A 15,738-nucleotide genomic window follows, 5' to 3' on the forward strand; every position below is an offset into this window, starting at 1 on the left:
AATGTTGTGCACAGTGGACAAAGAAACAGGAAGATGGGGCAACATGGAGGCTCAGTGGTTAGCCTTGCAGCGTTGGAGTCCTGGGTTCGAATCCCATCAGGAACAACATCTGCAAAGAGTGTGTATGTTCTCCCCCTGTTTGTGTGGATTTCCTCCCATTATACAAAGACTAGAGATGAGCGAACACTAAAATGTTCGAGGTTCGAAATTCGATTCGAACAGCCGCTCACTGTTCGAGTGTTCGAATGGGTTTCGAACCCCATTATAGTCTATGGGGAACATAAACTCGTTAAGGGGGAAACCCAAATTCGTGTCTGGAGGGTCACCAAGTCCACTATGACACCCCAGGAAATGATACCAACACCCTGGAATGACACTGGGACAGCAGGGGAAGCATGTCTGGGGGCATAAAAGTCACTTTATTTCATGGAAATCCCTGTCAGTTTGCGATTTTCGCAAGCTAACTTTTCCCCATAGAAATGCATTGGCCAGTGCTGATTGGCCAGAGTACGGAACTCGACCAATCAGCGCTGGCTCTGCTGGAGGAGGCGGAGTCTAAGATCGCTCCACACCAGTCTCCATTCAGGTCCGACCTTAGACTCCGCCTCCTCCGGCAGAGCCAGCGCTGATTGGCCGAAGGCTGGCCAATGCATTCCTATGCGAATGCAGAGACTTAGCAGTGCTGAGTCAGTTTTGCTCAACTACACATCTGATGCACACTCGGCACTGCTACATCAGATGTAGCAATCTGATGTAGCAGAGCCGAGGGTGCACTAGAACCCCTGTGCAAACTCAGTTCACGCTAATAGAATGCATTGGCCAGCGCTGATTGGCCAATGCATTCTATTAGCCCGATGAAGTAGAGCTGAATTGTGTGTGTTAAGCACACACATTCAGCACTGCTTCATCACGCCAATACAATGCATTAGCCAGTGCTGATTGGCCAGAGTACGGAATTCGGCCAATCAGCGCTGGCTCTGCTGGAGGAGGCGGAGTCTAAGGTCGGACCTGAATGGAGACTGGTGTGGAGCGATCTTAGACTCCGCCTCCTCCAGCAGAGCCAGCGCTGATTGGCCGAATTCCGTACTCTGGCCAATCAGCGCTGGCCAATGCATTCTATTAGCCCGATGAAGTAGAGCTGAATGTGTGTGCTAAGCACACACATTCAGCACTGCTTCATCACGCCAATACAATGCATTAGCCAGTGCTGATTGGCCAGAGTACGGAATTCGGCCAATCAGCGCTGGCTCTGCTGGAGGAGGCGGAGTCTAAGGTCGGACCTGAATGGAGACTGGTGTGGAGCGATCTTAGACTCCGCCTCCTCCAGCAGAGCCAGCGCTGATTGGCCGAATTCCGTACTCTGGCCAATCAGCGCTGGCCAATGCATTCTATTAGCCCGATGAAGTAGAGCTGAATGTGTGTGCTAAGCACACACATTCAGCACTGCTTCATCACGCCAATACAATGCATTAGCCAGTGCTGATTGGCCAGAGTACGGAATTCGGCCAATCAGCGCTGGCTCTGCTGGAGGAGGCGGAGTCTAAGGTCGGACCTGAATGGAGACTGGTGTGGAGCGATCTTAGACTCCGCCTCCTCCAGCAGAGCCAGCGCTGATTGGCCGAATTCCATACTCTGGCCAATCAGCGCTGGCCAATGCATTCTATTAGCCCGATGAAGTAGAGCTGAATGTGTGTGCTAAGCACACACATTCAGCTCTACTTCATCGGGCTAATAGAATGCATTGGCCAATCAGCGCTGGCCAATGCATTCTATTAGCTTGATGAAGCAGAGTGTGCACAAGGGTTCAAGCGCACCCTCGGCTCTGATGTAGCAGAGCCGAGGGTGCACAAGGGTTCAAGTGCACCCTCGGCTCTCCTACATCAGAGCCGAGGGTGCGCTTGAACCCTTGTGCAGCCTCAGCTCTGCTACATCAGAGCCGAGGGTGCGCTTGAACCCTTGTGCACACTCTGCTTCATCAAGCTAATAGAATGCATTGGCCAGCACTGATTGGCCAGAGTACGGAATTCGGCCAATCAGCGCTGGCCAATGCATCCCTATGGGAAAAAGTTTATCTCACAAAAATCACAATTACACACCCGATAGAGCCCCAAAAAGTTATTTTTAATAACATTCCCCCCTAAATAAAGGTTATCCCTAGCTATCCCTGCCTGTACAGCTATCCCTGTCTCATAGTCACAAAGTTCACATTCTCATATGACCCGGATTTGAAATCCACTATTTGTCTAAATTGGAGGTCACCTGATTTCGGCAGCCAATGACTTTTTCCAATTTTTTTCAATGCCCCCAGTGTCGTAGTTCCTGTCCCACCTCCCCTGCGCTGTTATTGGTGCAAAAAAGGCGCCAGGGAAGGTGGGAGGGGAATCGAATTTTGGCGCACTTTACCACGCGGTGTTCGATTCGATTCGAACATGGCGAACACCCTGATATCCGATCGAACATGTGTTCGATAGAACACTGTTCGCTCATCTCTAACAAAGACATACTGATAGGACAACAAAAAAATGTACATTGTAATCCCTATATGGAGCCCACAATCTACATTGAAAAAAAAACCAGGAAGATCTCTGGAGATGGCCTTGAGATTGTTGATATTTTGTTTCTCAAGTCCTCGGACAGTTCTCTTCTCTTTTTGTTTTTCATGCTTTGTGTGCCACACACAGAGACACGATGCAAAGATTGAGTTCTCCTTTTTATCTGGTTTCAAGTGTGATTTTTATATTGCCCACACCTGTTACTTGCCACAGGTCAGTTTAATTGAACATCACATGCTTGAAACAAAGTTATTATCCCACAATTTTAAAAAGGTGCCAACACTTTTGTCTGGCCCATTCTTGTGTGAAAATATGTCCATTTTGCATTTGCCCTTTTTCTCAGTTTTTCCAATACACACAAAATGAGCAAATGACCAACATATAGTATCCTGGCACATCCTGCCTAGATTAGATATCTTCTAGGCTTTGATCCTTTGTAGCTCAGTATATGGTTGCAACCTCACAAACTTTGGTTGGAGCTTTCTGTGTCATTGCTTTTCATTTGCACAGCCAATTGTCACACAGCCTTGGTGTATTATGCAGAAGACTATGCACAGTTGGGGATAGAGTGGCAGATGGAAGTATATACTAAGCAGGGAAAAGGGTAATAGAGAAGAGGATACAGGACATATGCAGAGGTTAACATAACCACCATTTCATTTTGGTTAATATAATTATATTGCAAAGTTAATTGATTTGGCCATTGGTCATCTATCACTCACTGATAAGTTTTGGTTACTGAGCTGTGACTGTAACAAACTGTGCATCTGTGTATCACATAACCATGGACTGTAACTCACATGACCATGGACTGTAACTCACATGACCATGGACTACTTTTTATCCACTGGAAGTAAATAATGAATCACTGTAAGCAGAGATCTGGAAATTCGTGAGGGATTGATACAGATAATATATCAGATATGGACTTCTTCTTTCAAGGAGATGATTTTTGGCATCTATTGCTGATGTGTGAAGATGCTACAGCTGACTGGTATTTCTTTATTTTACTGTGGACACGTGGGACTCTGTTACAGCCTGGGAACCTACCATCACCCACCTACCCCATGAGTTTATGGAAGCTTGGCAAGAGAGCAGCACCCTGTCTACCTGGATGGCTTCAGACTTCTTTGGGCAGTAGAACACAGTGATAAGAAGAAAGGAGGAGGAGGGCTTGTGATGAAGGACATTTGGGGCATTTTTTGTGGTTAATGGACAATAGCGCTGATGCAACATACCGAACTATCAGCTGTGAGCAGGAGATCTCACTATCTACCAAAGGAACTGCTACATGTTATCATGATAGCTGCCTATGTCTCCCACCTCTGCAAAAACGTTTCTGCCTGTTATCTACATGCTGTGACCCCCTCCTCGTGTCCTCCAACCACGGTCGGGCTGTATTATTAACATCACTCCACACAGAGAACTAAATGATCCTGCAGTGTGTCTGTGTTTCTTCTCCCATGTATTAAGGTCAAATGTGTTTCCTGGTCATGTCATGTTCTGAATATATCACAAACAGCCTCCTCTCTCTGGACTTGTAGCCTCTCAATGTACAGGGGAATGTTCACCCACATTAATAAAATCAAACTTGAACAGATGGGTGGTGGGCACAAACCAACACGCACATGCATTTCTTGTTCTCATTGTTTGGCAGTCCTGACTAACTTTTCTATGTTTGTTGCTTTGTGCTTTTGGGGAAAAACGGAATGTTGAGGAACAAAATTGCAAAGGTTGGTCATAGATACTGAATACAACATGTAAGATAAATTGGAAGAACAACACTGCTGTATGACCCTACATAAATTACTGGAACCCAAGTGTACAGTATTCCTGTACAGTCCAGATACTTTCTGTCCACTGAAAAAAAGACATTGTTATAAGATCAACACCTACATCCAACATTGAAGCCTGTGATAGAGTCCCAGCAACTGGTGTCCACATCTGCAAAAATCATTGAACCTTCCCAAACTCAGAATAATAAGTACATTCTTACCCATCAAGCATTACCATCTAGGAAACACTGGAAACAGCTTCTTTCTTCACCACAATAATGACCTGTACACTAAGCCAATCTTGTAAAGAATTATCTTTAGCAAAAGGAACAAGGAGTTCTTCAACAAATGGTATGACCTTCACGTAGCCCTGATCTTAACACCAGCAAAGTTCTCTAAGTTTAACTGTAAAGACAGAAGCAAGCAAGCAAGACATCCAAAATGTACAAAAACATGGCAAATCATCTAAATTGTTTGGAACTACTTATTAACGTTCCTTGTAAAACTGTACCTAAGGGCATGTGGTATTTTAATGGAAATGTTAAATTAAGTATTAAAAGAAAGCTAAAAAATTATCCCTAAGAAAAAAGATCATTTTATTCTTCTGTTATCTGTCCTGGAAAAAAATTAAAGATGAAACTTGAACGGTTATTGAATCTAACTGTGCAAAATGGAGGGATCATGGAAGGTGTTGGTAAGGTAAAACAGAGTTAGAAGAGCCCGTATACATTAGTTATACAGTTAGGGCCAGAAATATTTGGACAGTGACACAATTTTCGCGAGTTGGGCTCTGCATGCCACCACATTGGTTTTGAAATGAAACCTCTACAACAGAATTCAAGTGCAGATTGTAACATTTAATTTGAAGGGTTGAACAAAAATATCTGATAGAAAATGTAGGAATTGTACACATTTCTTTACAAACACTCCACATTTTAGGAGCTCAAAAGTAATTGGACAAATAAACATAACCCAAACAAAATATTTTTATTTTCAATATTTTGTTGCGAATCCTTTGGAGGCAATCACTGCCTTAAGTCTGGAACCCATGGACATCACCAAATGCTGGGTTTCCTCCTTCTTAATGCTTTGCCAGGCCTTTACAGTCGCAGCCTTCAGGTCTTGCTTGTTTGTGGGTCTTTCCGCCTTAAGTCTGGATTTGAGCAAGTGAAATGCATGCTCAATTGGGTTAAGATCTGGTGATTGACTTGGCCATTGCAGAATGTTCCACTTTTTTGCACTCATGAACTCCTGGGTAGCTTTGGCTGTATGCTTGGGGTCATTGTCCATCTGTACTATGAAGTGCCGTCCGATCAACTTGGCAGCATTTGGCTGAATCTGGGCTGAAAGTATATCCCGGTACACTTCAGAATTCATCCGGCTACTCTTGTCTGCTGTTATGTCATCAATAAACACAAGTGACCCAGTGCCATTGAAAGCCATGCATGCCCATGCCATCACGTTGCCTCCACCATGTTTTACAGAGGATGTGGTGTGCCTTGGATCATGTGCCGTTCCCTTTCTTCTCCAAACTTTTTTCTTCCCATCATTCTGGTACAGGTCTCATCTGTCCAGAGAATACTTTTCCAGAACTGAGCTGGCTTCTTGAGGTGTTTTTCAGCAAATTTAACTCTGGCCTGTCTATTTTTGGAATTGATGAATGGTTTGCATCTAGATGTGAACCCTTTGTATTTACTTTCATGGAGTCTTCTCTTTACTGTTGACTTAGAGACAGATAAACCTACTTCACTGAGAGTGTTCTGGACTTCAGTTGATGTTGTGAACGGGTTCTTCTTGACCAAAGAAAGTATGCGGCGATCATCCACCACTGTTGTCATCCGTGGACGCCCAGGCCTTTTTGAGTTCCCAAGCTCACCAGTCAATTCCTTTTTTCTTAGAATGTACCCGACTGTTGATTTTGCTACTCCAAGCATGTCTGCTATCTCTCTGATGGATTTTTTCTTTTTTTTCAGCCTCAGGATGTTCACCTCAATTGAGAGTTCCTTTGACCGCATGTTGTCTGGTCACAGCAACAGCTTCCAAATGCAAAACCACACACCTGGAATCAACCCCAGACCTTTTAACTACTTCATTGATTACAGGTTTACGAGGGAGACGCCTTCAGAGTTAATTGCAGCCCTTAGAGTCCATTGTCCAATTACTTTTGGTCCCTTGAAAAAGAGGAGGCTATGCATTACAGAGCTATGATTCCTAAACCCTTTCTCCGATTTGGATGTGGAAACGCTCATATTGAAGCTGGGAGTGTGCACTTTCAGCCCATATTATATATATAATTGTATTTCTGAACATGTTTTAGTAAACAGCTAAAATAACAAAACTTGTGTCACTGTCCAAATATTTCTGGCCCTAACTGTATGTCGACCAATCCCACCAATTTTGGCAGGCTGGGATGAACATCTTCCAAAATGGCAAATGTCAGGATTTTAACTGATCAGTCTACTTGTTTACATCTTCACATATCTGGCAGTAACTTTCTTCCTACACATCCAGTATACATGCACTGCTCAGCATAGTGGCACATGCATGACTCGTGCGGAGATCTCGCGGCAAGCACACGGACCCCATTTATAGTCTATGGGGTCCGTATGCTTTCACTGCACACTGCTTGCAAATGCGTTTGGTATTCCGTTAGGGGGGGTCCCTGTGCAGACTCCGCGAATGGATTACCAAACGCAGATGTGAATGAGGGGTAAATTGCCTTTTTTATTCCTATTTTATTCCATTTTTATTCCTATTTTTTTTTTTTATTTCTATTAATTGTTCAGTTCCTTCAAGTCTACACTCTGTATATTTAAGTTAGTAGTTCGCTGTGAGATTGCTTTTTGGGCACTTTCTGTTGCTTATATAAAGCCAACATATTCTGCAGTGTTCTACATCAATCTATCATACAATATATATTCCTTAAACACACACTTAGGGCAAATTTATCAAATTAAATATAACATTATTCTGTCAGTTTTTTCAACAAAGACAGTTTTTTATGAATAAATTGCACTGTAAAGAATATAAATGTGAGACTGAATACACACTTGTCAGATTTGTGCATCAAAATGACTGCGGCAAAATTTATGTCTAACTATTCAACATAGTCCGATTATGGTACAGATTTTCTGGGGTAAACAAGATCATGTATAAAATTGTTAAAGGCGTGTTCCCAACTCACTTGTTTCACCAACCTGCATGCTGTGTGCTCTGTTCACCTCCTGGTTTTCTCGGTGAATTGGTGGGCGGGGTTTCACTTGCTGTCTCCCAGGCAAAGCCAACTCTGCTATCTGCTATGTTTGCAGTAAGTAATGAGCGATGGTTGTAAATAAATTAGTACAGTATCACTGGAATATGCACAATATGAAGCTAATGTAGCAAAGCTGGATTTGATAGGTGATGAGAATCCCAAATCTACAGGAACAAGAGTCAGCTTGAAATAAACTCTGTTTTACGTCTGTGTTTACATACAGAGGTAACAGACTGCCTGTCTTAGTTCTTATCAGCAAAATTCAATTAGCCGACCTGATAACTGGTATAAACTGAGATAAACAGCTCAGAAATATAAGCTAGTTCCGGGCACTCAGCTCCCCCTGAGAGCAGGGAGCTACGTCACTTGTCCTGGACAGAGAGATAAACAGCTCAGAAATACTAGCTGCTACCAAGTCCAGATCACTCAGCTCCCCCTCCCCCCTGAGAACATGGAGCTACTTGTCCTGGGTGGAGAGATAAGATTATCCCAGGTCTGAGTTTATGGAAATGCTGTGTAAACAATGAAGTGAATAATTTCAGATAATAGCCAAACTAAGCAGTTTTGCTGAAGCAATGCATTTAGGAAAAGTCTTAGATCCACATAAGCTAGCAGTATAGCACTGGAGTCCTGGGTTCAAATCCTGCCAAGGACAACATCTGCAAGGAGTTTGTATGTTCTCCCCGTGTTTGCATGGGTTTCCTCCGGGTACTCCAGTTTCCTCCCACACACCAAAGACATACTGATAGGGAATGTAGATTGTGAGCCCTATATGGGACAGTGACTGTCAATGTATGTAAAGCGCTGCGGAATATGATGGCGCTATATAAGTAAGCATAATAAATAAATAAATAATAATATAGATAGGATCCTTGAGATGGGACAGCCCCTTTAAAAATTGGGGAAAATTCACTTACTAGAAAATATTTTATATTGTCCCCATGATTATGTTATAAATAAATACATATAGATATATGCAGAAATATTAGATCTATCTCTGTGTATACTATATATATATCTATGTATATATAATATTTCTACGCTTTGTAAATATATATACTCGTATTAGCTATACTATTGGTACCATAAATATGCAGTATAGTCATTCCAAATACAGTATAATGTCTTATTGTTGCATCAAAACATTAAATTGTACCATTGAGGCTCCTACGTAGTGCACCATCATCCCACCATTAGCCTACATACAGTATAATGATCTATCCTCACCACAATCCTCCATTTCTGAAGTATTGCCTTTATATTTTCCTGACATGATTTGCGGGAATGAACCACATGGAAGCTACCATTTTAGATAGGATATCCATCTCCCAGAATGGGATCCAGGTATCGGCAATCCATTAACATGGCAGTCAGTAACCTACTGAATGCTCTTAGGCTTGTTCTTACATTACTTTGATTAAAGGCTGTGCTAATTTTTTCTGTAGTCTATTATAGTCTACGCAAACAACAGTTTTTCTCCAATTCCACCTCATTTTCTCTCCAGCTTCCCAGTACATTGTATAAAATAATAAATGTTACCATTGTGAAGTACAATTTGTCCCACAAAAAGTAAGACCTCATGTGACTCTCTGAACAGAAAAATAAAAAAAAAGTTATGGCTTTTGAAGGCGGGGAATAACAACTGAAAATCGAAAAATGGCTGTGGTGGGAAGGGGTTCAGCTATTTACGAGAACCATTATTTTAGGCTATCATGGCTGTGTTGTGCACCAAGTGAAATGACAATATTTAATATTATGTTGCATTATACTTAGCAGAAATAGAAGATTATTCTTTCTATATATGTAACAAAAAAGTATTGACTGTTAGAAGAATACATTTTTCCAATGTACTTTAATGACTCTTGGTCTTGAAAGATAGAATATGTAGAAATGTTTAACATGTTCTTACAGATGTTTTCCTACTTAAGTCTACTTAGAACAATACGATATGGTAAGGATGTGAGTATTGTGTGACTAGGTCACATAGTGCAAGACAATGTTTACAATTACAAGAACACTATACATTTTACAATTTTAACTAGCTCACATACATTCAATACCCAGGGATCTGCTGCATGCATTTTGTAAGACGTAAATCATTGTTGATGCCACAGGTAGATTGCCTTACCATTCACAAGTCAGATTATTGTGGTATAATTCAGCTCAAATTTGCTATAAATCTTTCTTTAGAGCTCATATACTTGCTCATAGAGTGACTCCAGATTTACCAGGTCATAAAACGTCTGCCATAGAGGTGCATAAGGCTTCTACATTACCTCTGTAAGGGCAGGTTCACACTTGTGTTCGGTCTCCGCTTTGTGGGTTTCCATCTTCTGCCCGAGAAACTGTACAGGAGACGGAAACCTGGCAGCCAGTGTCTGCCCGTGAGCCTCTTCTGGCCTCCGTGGCGAAACAATATATATTTTTTTTAACCGGACACAAAGTCCTGCATGTCCGACTTTGTGTCCAGTTGAAAAAAAAAACGGTTTCACCACGGAGAGGCAGAAGACACTCACGGGTGCTAACACTTTGCAAACCCATTCTAATGTAAGTGTTTGAAAAGTGACTGCTGGTTTCCATCTCCTGTCCAGCTTCTCGGCCAGAAGACAGAAACCTGCAAAAGCGGAGACCGGGCGCAGGTGTGAACCCGCCCCCTAAGTATCTGTTGTCATACAGAGGCATATGAAGATGATGGATCTCATAAAAAATATGTAGAGAGGTTTTCTTCAATTAAAATATTACTCTTACAGGAAGAAAAACCCTCCATATCCAGAACTCCAGTGGAAACTACTTAAACACATATTTCCTTGTATTGCCTGTATTACATGTAAGTCCCACATGGACAGAGATGTCAACTTGGTACAGTCCTTCACAGTGTGATTTATGAATTGCATTAAGCAACCAAAGTAAGGGTGCATTCACACGGAGTAACGTGCCGCGTGACCTGGCACGTATACGCCGTGTGAGATCTTGCGGGCTGTATACGCTCCCATTGATTTCAATGGGACCGTGGATCGTAAACGCCGCGTTATTTTGCGGCGTTTGCGATCCACACTCCCATTGAAATCAATAGGAGGGTATACGGCCCGCAAAATCTCACACAGCGTATACGTGCCAGGTCACGCGGCACACTACTCCGTGTGAATGGGCCCTAAGAGTGGTCTTTTTAAGGGGTAAATCCTTTGTAAACAGGCACAGCTAAATATACTCAGTCCTCATAATATTAGACCGCAGATTGGTTAAATAAATATTAAATTATGTCCCACATCAAATATTGTGTTAATTTTATTCTGTAATTTGTTAAAGTTATCGCAATACCAAATACAGTTTCTAAGTGGATATGTAGTTTCTTGTATTACAAATGTAATTTCTATTTATATATAATTATAAAAATATTTTTAAAACAAAGGAAAAATTTATTTAAAGACATATCCTGTGTATCTTCTCATTCGGTGTGATATGGGTTTTCGAGCTAGGATCGTACTTAAATGGTTGTGAATACAAGGTGACACAATACTAACTGAGACACTGCCTCTATTGTCATGGTTTTTCTCTTACCAAATGTCACTTGTAAGTACACAATGTTGAATATAACTAAGAGAAAAAACCTCGATGGCTCCAGCATTCTGGTGAACAAAATGTAGATACATGAATGTGGCATTATTACTATTATTAATATACATTTCACTTACAAAATAATTTTCTCTAATGCTGGAGAAAATTCCATAAAGAAGCAATGAATCATATTTCCCATAATATACATTATCATTTTGTGGGAAGTATCAAAATCCAACTGTTAGGCTTCATTCACCTCAAAGTCGCCGTAAGAGACTCCATTGCAGATTCTGCCAAAAATGTTTTAAGTATAAAACCCAGTGGAAACCCATTATAGTCTATGGGATCCATGGGTGTTATGGGGTGGGCTCTTTGTCATTCACTCGGACTCTTTGTCATTTGGGTCCCATGCAGATACCAACAACAGAGAGCACAGTGCAAGTGTGGACTTAGCCTCACTTAATTTAAACTTTGCACTGCTACCCAAATCCATATATGGCTCTGCCCACTCTACCAGTACAGTTGTTACTTGCAAGCAGGGGTACTATACATGCAGGGGGCACCGTAGAAATGCGGGTTTTACAGACATTACAGTACAATGAAAAACCTACTTATTCTTAAAAAATAAGAGAGCAATACACCTGAGAATTTATTTCACGCTTTCCATCAAAACGGACAAGAGATGAGATCTTAAGTTGGAACACCAGAAGAAGACTGAATGTACTTTTCGACTTTTTTTTTATACTTTATGCTTGGTAACAAAAGTAGAAAAAAAAAGACAAAATTCATATCATTTATTTTCCAAGAATTTGTGATTTACTCGTTGTACTGAATAATGATGTCAATGTATTCTAACCAGGATGGACTATCTCCGCATTTCAGGTCCATGTAATCTCCTATAACAATCTAGAACACACCTCATTTAATGTACTATACAGGTAGACACCGGCTATGAAAGTGGATTGTTTCACAAACTAATGAATGTCTGCTTTAGTTAATCCTACAAAATCAATTCTCTTGCCATGATGTAACTTTTATGTAAGCTCTTGTAAAATCAACTCCATGCTTCAGTGGAACTTCAAATGACTTGTTAATTTACTCTAGTGCTTTTTATATTTTACTCTTAAAGTAGATGAAACACATGACTCTGGATGATTGCTCTTCACTGCATGGAAAGCAATGACGCCCCAGGTTAGAGACTTTGTTTCTAGCGCTATTATTATCATAACAGTATCTTGGCAGTGGATTGGAATGCACACCTTGATTTTCCAGCACATGAAATAATGTCTTAAGTGCAAACAATACAACATGAATAACATGGGTTTCCAGTATCAAGCACAAAATTGATTTAATGCAGGGTATAAATGCCAGCTCATTAGCCAACCCATGTCTATGCTGATGGAAAAATTCAATAAACCTCTTCAACATCCCATATCTTTCATAGATCATTAAGTCTATTAGGAAACTATGCACTCCTCCCATTTTTAGTATGTTCTATACAGACAAAAAAAGTCTATTTTATCCCATTTAATATAACCAAGAAACTCCCTTTTATAATGATAGGTTAGGAATTGAAAGACAGTTAAGAAGACACTTCAAGATGGAACAGCAAGATCCAGTAATGGGGCCAACAGTTCTTGGATGAAGAGTATAGAAAAAGGAAAAACACTTTGGACTGACTGAAATCACATATGTTTTAAATAATATTTCAAGTTTTAAAAGAGAAAAAACTTTAAATAGTCCCGGAAAATTGGCTAATAGGTCATCTTACATGTAATGCAAAGATTGTTCATTCACCACATCACTGGAGGGGCAGGCATGGAAGAATGGTATAGTATGGGGCACTGACTATGTCTACGTAATGTCATATTTACTAACAAGTCACATTTAGTTACGTGTACCATATACATTTAGTCTAATAGGTCAATTTGAACTAATTTCACCTTCAAGGGATATTCTGGTTTTATAATTATAATTGTTTGCATAAAAAATATTACACAATTTTTCAAGCTGATTTCTGTGTCAATTCGAGTTTCCAAGACTTCTTCTTAGGTGCTTACTAGAGATGAGCGAGTAGTATTCGATTGAGTAGGTATTCGATCGAATACTACGGTATTCGAAATACTCGTACTCGATCGAGTACCACTCGTTATTCGAATGGAAAAGTTTGATGCAGAACCAGCATTGATTGGCTGAATGCTATACAGTCGGCCAATCAACGCTGGTTCTTCTCCTACCTTTAGAAGTCTTCTCCATGCAGCTTCCCCGCGGCATCTTCCGGCTCTGAATTCACTCTGCCAGGCATCGGGCCTGGGCAGAGCCGAGTGCACATGTCCGCTTGTAGTGCGGGCATGCGCAGTCGGCTCTGCCCAGGCCCGATGCCTGGCAGAGTGAATTCAGAGCCAGAAGATGCCACGAGGACGCTGCAAGGAGAAGACTTCTCGGAGGATCCAGCCCGACCCTCACTCATGGACTTGGTAAGTATAATTTGATCGAATGTTGCCTACCCCTGAAACGAGCATTTTCCCCCCATAGACTATAATAGGGTTCAATATTCGATTCGAGTAGTCGAATATTGAGGGGCTACTCGAAACGAATATCGAACCTCGAACATTTTACTGTTCGCTCATCTCTAGTGCTTACATTCAGTGGATACAAATGTTCACTGGTCACGTGACAGACTCACAGGTGTTTGGAGTCTTACAATCTAATAATCATTTGATCGTATTATAGTTATCGTACAATTATTAGATTATCAGTGCTGGGTCTTGTAATATGTACCCAGTATTGAAATCAAGTTCTTTGGTTCCAGCAGATAAAATTATTCTTGTTTCCTCTTGAATGTTTGGCAGCAAAGAACTTAATTTCACAAGGAAATTGAAATATAAAGTATATTAGAAAACTTAGATTATATATTAAACATAAAACTTAGATTAAATATTAGAAAATGATTTCACTATCGTAAAAAGGCAATTGCTGGAAGAGGGAAACCCTCTAAATGTATGTCTTACAATTATATCATAGTTCAGAAGATTAAAGATGGTGTGACCAAGTTAATGTGTCGTATAACCCTCTCCTTTGTTATACATTGCTTATTCGTCTGTTACCTGCAAACAATTCACAAAGGTCATATGGGGAAGTATATAAAATGTATATAAATATGGAAAAATGACTTATGAATATAGATATAAATTACTATATCTTTTCCTTGGCATAAAGTTTCTGGTCTACAATTAAATCAATGTGCAAATTTTACAGATATACAATACATCAGTGACTGTACAAAATATACAATATTAATGTATAGTTTTAGAACTCCACCAAAACAAAGTCTTGTCTATAACTAAATAAAGTCCCATACATGAAAATGTACATAGAAGTAGGAAATTGACCCAGGTGTATGAAGAAGTTCTTACAGAGGACCTTTGATGTCCTTAAGTACATGTGATTTTATATACCGCTAGAAAGCCAACAGTGTGCTGGACTCAGCACACTGTCGGGTTTCCCATTATGTGCCCCGAGGGAAGAGATATTGGTGCCGTTACCAATGGCTCTTCACTGTCAAAACGGCTTTTCTGACAGTCTAGCTGGGAATGCCCCTCCTGACAGTACTGTCTGTAGCTCTAAACTGTCAAAGGGGATGTTTTGGGATGTTCCTTACTGCCCAGCCATGATGCTGAATGGAAACAAATGCCGCACCCGTCCTGACAGTACTCAATAGACTAGTACTGGGGGGGCCTTCCTCACCGTTCAGCGTCATGGCTGGGCAGTAAGAAAAGCCCCCTCTGACAGTACAATGTTATAGACACTACTGTCAGAAAGGGCGTTCCCAGCTAGACTGTCAGGAATGCCCTCTCGAAGTGAGAGATATCAGTAACGGCACCGATAGCTCTTCCTCTGGGGCACATAATGGGAAAGCACACTGTTGGCTTTCTAGCTGTATATAAAACCGCATGTGCCCGAGGACATGAATGGTCTTATAAATCAATCCACAGCCAGGTTAGCTTGCTATACACATACTATAGCAGTTTTAACTCAAGTAGGTCCTAATATCAAAAGATCAGCCCCCTTATAGCAGGGCTGAGGCTTGAGAATTTTAGGACATCATGTAGACTCTGCTGCCTTACCTTCTATCCACCATTGCGATTATTTTTGCAAAAAGGTATGAAAAACACAATATTACCTGAAAAAATGTTTGAGACAAAAAACATCTCTTTTCATTTGGTATAACTGATGTCAGTCATTGTCAAGATTCTAAAACATATTTGCTAAGGTTATGCTTTCCCTTCTCCAAGATCCGATAAGAACACCAAGCTCTTCTTAAAAATAATGACTTTACATCAAAGAGGACTTTACCTTTCCTTTGACTTGTTTTACTTTATTTGTCATAGCTGTAGGAATGTCTTATTGATTTAAGGAAAGTAAATTCTGTTTTCAGCTAATAATTTAAGCCCTCATGTGAAAAAGCTGTTCATGCCTTGTTATAAGGGGTATGAAATACTAGGTATAATATGATATTTATAATGTGAAATCACAGGTTTTTTTAATGGTTAACAGGATTAATATCATCAAAAAAGTACACAGAGAACGCAGAAATCAATTA

This window comes from Leptodactylus fuscus, chromosome 5 (assembly GCF_031893055.1).
Source record: "Leptodactylus fuscus isolate aLepFus1 chromosome 5, aLepFus1.hap2, whole genome shotgun sequence".
In the NCBI taxonomy this organism is placed as follows: domain Eukaryota; kingdom Metazoa; phylum Chordata; class Amphibia; order Anura; family Leptodactylidae; genus Leptodactylus; species Leptodactylus fuscus.